The sequence below is a fragment of the Capsicum annuum genome, chromosome 9 (genome assembly GCF_002878395.1).
Source record: "Capsicum annuum cultivar UCD-10X-F1 chromosome 9, UCD10Xv1.1, whole genome shotgun sequence".
Classification (NCBI taxonomy): domain Eukaryota; kingdom Viridiplantae; phylum Streptophyta; class Magnoliopsida; order Solanales; family Solanaceae; genus Capsicum; species Capsicum annuum.
The window spans coordinates 6,009,689-6,019,160 of NC_061119.1; the positions used below are offsets into that span (position 1 = coordinate 6,009,689).

At 31.8% G+C, this 9,472-nt stretch overlaps 1 long non-coding RNA gene across 3 annotated transcripts in view; it reads right to left on the reverse strand.

Annotated features, from left to right (window-relative positions):
• Positions 1–2,836: 2,836 nt before the first annotated feature.
• The window catches only part of LOC107853766, a 28,771-nt gene continuing 22,135 nt past the window's right edge, over positions 2,837–9,472 (reverse strand). Inside the window, exon 3 of one of the 3 annotated variants that reach the window (XR_001669864.2) lies at positions 2,837–3,023. This is a non-coding gene — a long non-coding RNA (uncharacterized LOC107853766). Of the gene's footprint in view, positions 3,024–3,088; positions 3,108–3,140; positions 3,352–9,472 lie in introns of those variants that run through there. The other 2 variants (XR_007044398.1, XR_001669863.2) reach the window with 2 other exon arrangements.

Below are 9,472 nucleotides of genomic sequence, written 5' to 3' on the forward strand. Positions count from 1 at the left end.
GTCTGTCCCCTTGTCTAAGGTTTTGTCTTAAAGAATTGTCTTCAATTTTAATTTAATTAATTTAGTTATTAATAATAATTGCTTAATTTGAATCAACAAATGACTAACCTATTATAAGCTTTTTTTGCAACAGATGACTAACTTGTTGCAACAAATAGGTCATCTATTAGAAAATAATTAAAATACTAGGGAACTCAAATGTTTTTAGGAGAACTCAAATGTTTGTCTCATTGTCTAAAGGCTTATCTTTAATTATAGTTAAATCAATTTAGTTATTATTAATAATTTTTTAATTTGAATCAACAGATGACTAACATGTGGAAATTAGCAAACAGATAGAAAATTTATTGTAAAAGATGGGTTATCTATTAGAAAGCAATTAACATACTAGGGAACTTAAATATTTTTAGGAGAACTCAAACGTTTGTCCCCTTAATCCTTTTGCATTTGATGTATGATACACTATTTTTGTCTTCTTTACCTATTTCATGAAAATTTTCATGTGTTTCACTTATTCGTTATGTCCCTGTTAAATTTTTTTTAAAAAATTTAGATTAAATTATGTTTGTATATCACTTGGACATTAATTCATAAATGATTCGGTAATTAAAATTATGATTTTTGTTGATTTTCTTATTTGGTATATATGCTACTGCTACAATAGATAGAACCTGCTATATGAATCCAACGTATGAGTTATCTGTTGAAACAAGTAAGTAATCTATTGCAATAGATGATTCACATGTTGCAATAGATGACCAATATATTGGATTCATGTTACAATACTATAATACGAATCAACAGATGAGTAATCTGTTTTAACATATTACTCATTTGTTGCAGCAGATTACTAACAATTTGTTGCAACAGATAAGTCATATGTTGCAACATATTACATATATGTTGGATTAACGTTACATGTTTTATCCATTGTTGGAAAAACAACATTAGAAGATACATCCCGATGAGAAATTTAACCAAAACTTATAATTTTACTTACTAAAATAACCTATGAAATAATGCCCAAGTGATATACGAATAAAATTTGACCTAAAAAAATTGATCAAGTGGCAATAGTAGCAGTAACAACAACAATGGTCAACAACAAGAAGATGATGATAATGAACAAGAAGAGATGATAAAGAAGAAGAAGATGATGATAATGAAGAAAAAGATGATGAATAAAACAAAAACAATAATGAACAACAAAAATAGTGAAGAGAGAGAAAACTACAATAAATGAAAAGAGAGAGAAAAACACCTTTTTCCCCTTTTTTTTTAGTTATATTAGGTTTTACATTGGATCAAAGTATAAATTAAAAATTTGTGGGTTATTCTCAATCTTCCCTTACTTTCTTAATCCTTAATAAAGTAATAGTCACTTACACTCAATTATTTAAACTTGAGTCACCTATACCTCATTTTAAAACTCTTTTATCACTTTTAACAAAATGCCCCCAGTTAAAAGCTCAATACTGATAACTCTTGCTTAGGTTATCCTAATATAAAAGGTATTGGGGGAGTCATTAAAATAGAAATTCCCTTTTCTAGAAGTTATCACATTGCTATTGACAATTAAATGGAACTCTTGGCCTTCATAGAAGGTTTGAAACTTGAAGAATTTAATCAAACACACATTTTGCAAGATTATTTAATATTGTTTTACTAGTCAATTAGTGCCATCACATCACATGTATATAAATATGAACTACATCAAAATTGCCACAGTCTATGATCACGTACCTATTACAGAGTTCTTCTAATGCTTTCTTAGAAGAAATCCATACAAGAATCTTCAATTGAGTTTATACGGAATTGGAGAAGAGAGAAGGAGAAGAACTTTTTCTTTCAATTTTTCTTTTTATGGGAAAAGTTACATAGGTTTAGACAAGAGAATATTTTGATACCAAAGGGATACGAATCTTCAAATAGTTGTTTCTCTTATCCAACGGGAGACAACTCTTCAAATAATTGTATCTCTTCCCTTTAAATTAATAATATAAATATATCAATAATTATTTATTTATTTTTTCTTTTATATGGATTCCGATCCAATTTCATTCATCTCATGCTCACATATAATGGGTCAACTCTCATTCCTATTCTGTAACTTTCATACCTAACAAGTAGACCGTATGACCATTGCATACTTCGAGAGCTTTGTTACTATACATCTATTAGAAATATACAATATCTCGATCAGTGAAACTTAGAGCAGGTTATAGTATGCAGTACCCTAGATCATTTATGACATTCATATTTCTCATAAACTCTTTTTCTTAATTTTGAGTTGATCATTATGTACTTGTTTCACAAACAAGCATGTATCATAGTACTGAATCCTTTCTTATGAAGCGTATTTCTTTTATAAATTAAATACTATGCAGGTGATAGTTCAGACAACTTATGTCTAACTTTGAGTTCACAAATTTACTTAATCATTTTAATCTTCAAAACTCACATCTTACAATAGAACTAGACTAATTCATTTTAATCACATGTGATTAAACACAATCTAACAAATGACATTCTAATTATAAACTTTCAAATCTTTTTTATCATCACGTCTGATAATAATAAGGTTTTAACTGTCTCATCTTTACTACTTGTCACTTAGACAATAGAGGCGATCTTTTTGTCTGTGTAAATAGGTCAATTTTTTTTGTTTGTTTGACGTACTTTTTATCCTCAAATATTTATGTGCACCACATAAAGAAAAATAATATATATATATATATGAAACAACAAGATGTAAAATTAGGTTTTAATCAGCACTAACCTCATTAATGGGAATTTACATGAACATGATTGAAAAAAATAAAAAAGTAAATACATCAATATTTTTGTAAATCTAATGATTTTACATGCATTTCATAAACACCACAAGTTATGGGTTCTGTAAATGAACCTGCAATCATTTGATGCGTAGATATGTATTTCACGTTCACTTCTGTAATGACCCGAACTAGGCACTAGCCGTGACAGGTGTTCCGAACTATAATGGTCTGAGCCCCTTTTTCTTTCTGGCAATCATGCACATCATTCAAGCAGTGTAAAGAGATACGGAAGTTTCAACATACGAACACATGGCCAATGTTATAAATCAGCTGAATAATCCAAGAATAAAATTACATAAACCTCCAACAATATCTACCATTAGTCTGCGAAATCTCTAATACATCAAAGTCAATATCTTACTTAAAGCTGGGACAAGGCCCCCAGTTGGAGCTGTACTACAATGAAGTAACAATGCTATAAAAATGTCCTTTCAAAGTAAGGGAGGCTCACCGACTGTACACTGTTGTCTGACAAATCTACAGCTTAGTGGGGCCCTGGACTGAGCCTTAGACCCTAAAATATAGGGGGTCAATACAGATGTACTGGTACGTAGAATAATCTAAAAACAAAAGTACATTTTTATAATACAACATAGATGAGAGCCTTTGTAAAACAGAGTATCACAAAATTCGTTCGAAAATACATGGGTAAAGTATTTGAGTTTCAATAACATTTTTACCCTATGTGGTTTAATTTCCCTCAACACGGTTGAGCTAGGCGGTACACCCTATAATTTCATAGTTTTCACTGACTACCATATCTCGGTGGCCACCAAGATTGGAGTACTAATGAAGGAAGGGCACACAAGATCACAAAGTAGGGTGTCGATGCCCTAATCAAAATTACATATCGTAGTTGGGCGCAAGATTACAAAGCAGGGTTCCAAACCATAGTCCTCAATTGGGATCACATAATATTAGGAACACAAGCTCACATAGCAGGTACCAATGGCCCGTGTCGACAAATCACGATTTCCAGCATAGAGTCTTCTAACTCGTGCTTTCTTCGGGTAACCACCTAACTCACATTAGCCCAGTTTCGAAATCTATTATAGAAGGAAATATGCATCTCACTCATAACATTACTTTCATGTTCTCTTAAGGGCAATTAATAAAGAAGTATCATCATAACCCGACTTGACAGTCATTTACATTAGATCATTCCACATCCCTTCTCATTCAATTTAATTATATGATACCAAAGAACTTAATTCATTCAACACATGCATATTGATTCCCAAAACATAAATAGTCAAGAAATTTCACCAGTTATAAATTAGCACAACATTAACCAAACATTCTTATAATACTTTTCAAAATTCAAATCACATGTCCACAAATTCAACAACCAAGATTTATAAGAAAACAACCCCATGTTCTTTCAATATTCTTCTCAAAACCATATCACAATGCATGTTTTTGGTGTTAAAAATGAAGCCCCATTTATAATCGCATACATACTTAAGTAATTATTAAAAAATTATTTAAATTCGTATCAAAATCATGCCCATGAGATTAGGACAACCCTATGTACCTTAGATTTGTAGTTAGAAGAACGGAGTCTAAATATTAATTAGTTCTTGCAAATCTTGATCTTAAATACTTGAATTCTTGATCTTTGGGGAAATAATAGTTTAATCTTGTTCTTGGACAGGTGGTTAGGGTTTTCAATATTTTGAGAGAGAAATTGAATAAGGATGCAAGTGGTGCTTCTTGAGGCTGAAATTTTATGTTATGGATGGGTTAGGGTGAAGGAAAGGACCCTTTTTCCCTTAAAAATGCAAAAAAAGAACCTGGGAAATAGCCCCAGGAAATGGAGCGCGCGTCGTGGGCATATCGCCTCGGCTTACTGCGTCTTTACAAAAATGGTTGTAACTTTTCGCTCAGGTATTGAATTTTGGCAAAATTCGTATCGTTAGAAAGATAATTCAATTATTTACAATTTGATAGGTCTTGAGCTGAAAATTCCTATGTGTATCAAATGTTATACATGTTCCATGCAGATCCTTGTAGAATCGAATATTCAACTTTGGATGAATGAAAGATTCTTAGCTCAACTTTGCTCAAAGTGATTTCTATGAATACTATTCATCTCATAATCACTTCATACACTAGGATAAGGATCATGGCAAAGGAATTTAAATATAAACCATGGAATTAGATCTTACACATGTAGGAATGACAGTTCGTTTTTTAGCTCAAAAATGTGGGGTGTTACAACTTCCTTTTTTGCAATCACGTCTCTTACAAAATTATACTTTATTTCAATATGTTTCATCTTTCCATGGTTCTTTATATCCTTTGTGTAGGCTATTGCAGCCTGACTATCATAATTGATTATGACAGGTTTAGCAACATTGTTATCCTCAATCAAATGGACCGAAAAATATTTAAGCCACAATAGATGAAAGTTTTATGAATTCAACTTCCATTACAGATAAGGCTATATATGACCACTTCTTGCTACTCCATGATGTGGCATCATTGTTAAGAAAGAATGCATATCCAGGGGTGAACTTTCTCTCATTTAAATCTCCTCCCTAGTAAGTATGAATGTAGAGTTTGAGTTGCAAATCATTTCCTTGATAACATAAAGAATAGTCAACTGCGCATTTGAGATACCTTTCAATATTCTTTGAACTACTTTCCAATGTTGCGGTCCTGGGTCATATTGATATCTACTAACTAACCCAATATAATAACAGATATCAAGTGTAGTACACATCAAAACAACATTAGACTTATGACTGCGTTGGCATAAGGAACCTTTCTCATTTGTTCCTTCTCTTGTGGAGTATGAAAGTATATCCTTTGGTTTAAATCTTCACTTTTAGAAAATGGTGTGTATGGGCTTGCAATCTTGTATATTAAAGAGTTCAAGAACTTTCTCAATGTAAGGTTCTTGTGAAAGAGACAACAATCTTTTTGATCGATCTCTTGAAATCTTAACTCCAAGAATGCATGATGCTTCACACATATCTTTCATCTCAAAAGTAGATGATAACTACTCTTTTATTTCTCTTACATATTCAGTGTTACTTGTAGCTATAAGTATGTTGTCTACAATTAATGATAAAATCACAAATTTAGTTTTGGATACTTTGATGTATGCACAATGATCTTCATGAATCATAACAAAATCACACGATATTTTGGCACTATGAAAACATAAGTATCATCATCTAGAAGATTGTTTAAGGCAGTAAATAGACCTTCAAAGTGGACATACTTTATTTTCTTCGCCTTTTTATGAAACCTACAAGTTGTTCCATATATATTTCTTCTTCTGGTTCCCCATTGTACTATAACTAATAAAGAAGCATCTAAAAAATTATATTAGATCTGGTTAGCTCACAAAGTTTACTTCTCTTTACATCACATCAAATTCTCTTTAGCTATATAGATTTAGCTTAGGTGTTAAGAAGATTAAAAAAACAACATACCAAGTGTAATCCACAAGTACAATTTGGGAGGGTAGGATGTATGAGACTTTACTCCTACCTTTGTGAGGTTGGGAGCCATTTCTGATAGACTCTCAATTTAGAATAGCAGTAAGCAAAGTAAGGTTGAAAGAAAACATGACCACAAATAACTAGATGACATTAGAGAATAATAAAATACGTGACTACGACAATACTATAGTACGTACTAACCCTCTTAAGATGTTAAGCAAGTTTTCTGAAAAAAATTAGAGTAAATAAAAAGTATCATTTTTTAGAGGAATATGGGAGTTCGTTTATACAAGCAATTTTTATTTTGAAAATATCAACAATTTATGTAAGGAAGTAGGCCTTTTCTCACAACCTATTACTTACCTCACATATAAAAGATGCAAAATGAGATAAATGAAAAAGTTCTTTTGACAATTTTCCTTTCCTAGAAACCATACAACACCTATTAATGGATCTAATAACTTGGTCGTTCTTCCATAAACTTAATGTTGGACTCAAAATAATCAGGTGTCACATAGAAGCTAGCAAAACAAACCTTGAAACATGCCACATAAGAAGACATATGAGAAATACACAAAAAGAGACACAATAATTTAAAATGGTTTGGGCCAATCAACCATACATCCATAAAAAGTGATGAGCAATCCACTATATAAAAGATAGTATAACCTTTTTTTCAAGTAGAGGATATTTATCAACAATTTTCTAGAATACAAATCTTCTAACTTCTCCTCGTTGTTGCTTTATATTCCTCCTCACCAATTTCTCGAAGAACGTTATCTATAATGCTAATGTAAATCACACTCAATGCCTTTTTTTGGGACTACTATCTCTGATTCTTTCAACTCTTCTGGGAGAAACTCTCATTTTCCTTCCATAACCCTCGTAATACCAGGAATGACCTTATTCTAACCTTTTATAAACTAAAACTAGATCCCTCATTGAATTTCTCTATATCATACTTTGGTAAAGATGATGGAGATATCTCAAACCTTAATTATATGTAGAAACCCTAACCTGGCTTCAATACTAATTATTGCAAAAATACCATGTTAACTATCATATAATCACAAAGAAAGAAAATAGAGAAGAGAAACAACATAAGAATTTAAAGAGGGTTGAATAGTCCTAGTCCTTCAAGCAAAAGAAAAGAGACTTTTCCATTATGAAAGAAAAGAAGAAGAATACAATGCTTTAGAATACTAAACTATATCCCTTATATATAGATCCCAAGTAGTACCAAACCTATTAGAAAGAGGTTCGCCCAATCCTAAAAGGATAATATATTCCTTTTCCAAATCTATTAGGACATAAGGTTTCCTAAATCAAAAGGGATTATAATTTTCCTAAAATATACAAGGTGAAAATTCAAGACATAATTAACAAATCTCCCCTTGGCTTGAACTTCCTTTCATCAATTAAAACTCCTCACTGCTTGCTTCAGTCGTCGAAAGAGCTCATTACATACTACACACACCAATCAAGTCTAGGCAATGCCTAAACTTATTGATCGATACTGTTTTGATCATCATATCTATCAAATTATCATGTATAGAAGCTTTCTTCAAATCAACATCCAATTTACAACCTACTACCATTTGTCCCCTTAACAACGAATCAAACTTCCACGTTCAATTCATATTAAGTGACTCAATCTCTTCATATATAGAACTAGACTATCGATTTCTCCCTAGATAGATATACCATATTTAGAGCTATTAGCTGTAATACCCCGGGAAATTTTTTACTGAAATTTTGTGCGTAAACGTATTGGGTTCTATCTTCTAGAACGAATTATAAATTTTTCGTGCAGAATATCTTAGATTATGACCCACCATTACGTAGAGTATCGAATAAGCTTTCCAACGATATGTGGATCATCCAAAAGGACACCAGAGTGAAGAGTTATGAACATTCCGATAGAACCGTGAATAGTAGTGAACAGTAAGACATGCAGGAAAAAATACTGAGGTCTAGCGTATTATTGCTCCAACTTTAAATGATCATAACTCCTTGTAAAGAATAATATTTGTGATCTACTATATATAAATGGAAAGCTCTGTGAGTCCTCTTTCCAATGAAATTGGTTTCATCCAATTTGTCTATTGGAGCAAAAAAGTTATGATCGATCTACTTCAGCCTATCAAAAGCGAATTTTCGGGTCAACTTCAAATGATTATAACTCCTCGTACACAATGATCTGGTTGAGATACTATATATAAACGGAAAGATATGAGAGTCCTCTTTCTAATGAAATTGTTTTCATCCAATTTGGATATCGGAGTAAAATGTTATGGTTGATCTACTTCAAACTATCAAAACAGTCCACCAAAGGACAGATTCGAGAATTATTTGATTTTTAGGGGCGTTTCGGTCATTCCTCCTCACCCAAAATCTGTCCAAACCCTATATTAAAGCCTATTAGAAGTATTATATGTTATAAGTCATCAAATTCCCTCAAAAATAAAACCCTAAGCTCCTACATCCAACTTTAAGAACCTCCAAAGTTCACCATTAATTCTTCAAATTTATTCAAGATTCCAAGTTCCTAGTTCAAGAACTCCAAGAACCATCATTCAAAGGCACGATTAACATCTCAAAAATAATCATCAATCTAAAGTTCATCATTCAAGGTATGTGGGGTTTTTCAACAAGAACTCTCTTTCGTTCTTGTGCCCAAAAAGTAATTTTCTTTACAAAGGAATGATTTTTATTTGATTTTTATGAATTTGAAGCATGAACCTATATCTTATGATGATTATTATGAATTCTTGATGTTTATGACTTTGAAAGATTAATTTACATGTGTGGAGATATAAAGCATGAATCTTGAATGATATTTATCATGATTTTGATATTTGGGTCGTGAATCCCCATTGGAAATTGTGTTTTTTTGAGAAAGTGTGTGTTATAAGCACGATGATGTTGAATATTTGAGATATTTTGAATGATTTGACCTTTTGGTCTTCATGGAGTTGTTTTGAACTCGAGTGTGGAAGAAATCCACAACGTGGTTGATTTTGATAGACGGGAAGCATGATGGCTCCCAGTGTAAATTTATATATTACTGAAATTATTTTGTTGTTGATTGTCTTTGAAATGATCTGAGCTAAGTCTGGAGGAAATCTTTAGCACCGAGTGGGAGGTATAAAGCAACCTTACTTCCCTAGAACTAAGTGCCCC